Here is a 1,850-nt window from a genome sequence, read left to right as displayed (position 1 = left end):
TCCGTTTAGTTCTTTGAATAGTTTTTTAACATTCACGTGACAGTACTACTGCTAAATTTTGGAACCTTCTGATGAAGTGTGCTTCAGGTTCACTTGTTCTGATTGGATGCTTCTTTGTGCTAGTTTATAGAAAATGAAAGTAGTCTAGTCAATATTTCAATAATATTTTGCAAGTGCATGACATCGACTTTGCACGATTGACATCCCAGTTAACCAGAAAAAATTATAGGCAACAAAGATGGAGAAACTGGAAAATCATAAAAATCAGAACGAAGATGGAGAAACTTGAAAATCATAAAAATCAAAAGCAGTAAGGGATATTTGGTGAAATCAGTGAAGTGTTACAGTAACTAGTACATTTCTTTTGTTATTCTTAAAATCCTGGGAACGGCCACATATGGCCACTGACATTTGTAAAAAATTAATTTTTTGGTGGAAAATCAAATTTGAAAATGTTTGCGGTCTTGAAAAAAAAAACATGAATTTGAAAAAAGGTTCACACCTTCTGGACATGTTCATGAATTTGAAAAAAAGTTCACCAATTCAAAGAAATATAATCACAAACTAAAAAAATGAATTTAAAAAATATTGATGACCTTTAAAGAGTTTGAGTATTTGAAAAAGTTTCAAAAATTTGAAAATGGTTTATGGTTTCAAAGGTTTTTTGCAAAAAAATTGGAAATTTTGACAAATTAGGGAACAATTCACAAATTCAAGATATATTTGTGACTTTGAAAAATGTTAACGGTTTGAAAAAAATATTTACGAATTAAAAATTGGGAATTCTAAAAAAAAGTTCGCACATTTGGAAGAACATGAAGAATTAAAAAAAAGACAGAAAGGGAAATAGAAAAATAGAAAGGAAAAATAAATAAAATTAAAACAGTAGGTAAAAATAAAAGATAAAGGGAAAAAAAGGAAAACCCAGGAAAACATAGTAAAGCCTGACCGAAATAAACTGAAATAAAAGATAACCAACTTAAAAAAACTGACAAGCTTCTGGATGATTCCTAGAACCCAACCATGGAAGCTTTTGGGGGCCTCGAAACCCAGGAGCAAGAGGGAGGTTCGCGCTTGTGCTTTAGTTGGGCCGGTCATTTATAACAAAAACACCATGGCGCGAGATGCTGCAACCGGCCACGCTGAGAGTTGGAAATGGTGATGGTGGTCCTGTTGGACGCTCGAGCCAGCCACACGATTTGTTGGAATCGGTGTGGCAGGTTTATTTCGGACCAACTGCATTTTTTGCTCCAACCGGAGTTGGATGTGGACTACGACCGGCGGCATGAGATGCTGGAAATGAGTGGCGGCACGGTGCTTCAAGTGAGGTACTACGTTGATCACTGCTACAAGCATAAATGAACACGGGGACTGAGAAGCCTACTCCGGTCGATGTGTCACATTGAAGCAGTGTCGGTCTGCCTGCCCTGGCTACTTAAGCACGGCACCAACACTGGCCAATAAACATGTTGAGGAGGAGCCCTCTCCCCTCTGATGAAACTGCTGAGACCAAACCGGACGTCACGTCAAATAGGAGCCACCCCCTTGCGGAACACGTTTGACTGTTTCGACAGACTGACATCATCGCCACGCCGCAACTGGCGTGACAAAGGTCGTGAAGGAGGAGGAGCCATCCAGGGTGCCTCGTCCATTACCTCCACATGGCGACGACACATCGTCACACAACACCCTGATGTCGGCCAAGAGGGTGGCACAGGAGGACGAGTGAAAAGAGTGGCGCAATGTCGGGCCACGTTTGCCACATCGGACGCCGACACCGCATCAATGACCAGCGGGTCTAGATCGGCTTGGAGGAGTCGCTGCACGCTGCCACCCCCGTCGCCGACAGG

This window comes from Aegilops tauschii, chromosome 2, assembly GCF_002575655.3.
Source record: "Aegilops tauschii subsp. strangulata cultivar AL8/78 chromosome 2, Aet v6.0, whole genome shotgun sequence".
Classification (NCBI taxonomy): Eukaryota; Viridiplantae; Streptophyta; class Magnoliopsida; order Poales; family Poaceae; genus Aegilops; species Aegilops tauschii.
The sequence above is the reverse complement of the archived record's forward strand: the minus strand, read 5'-3'. Positions refer to the sequence as shown.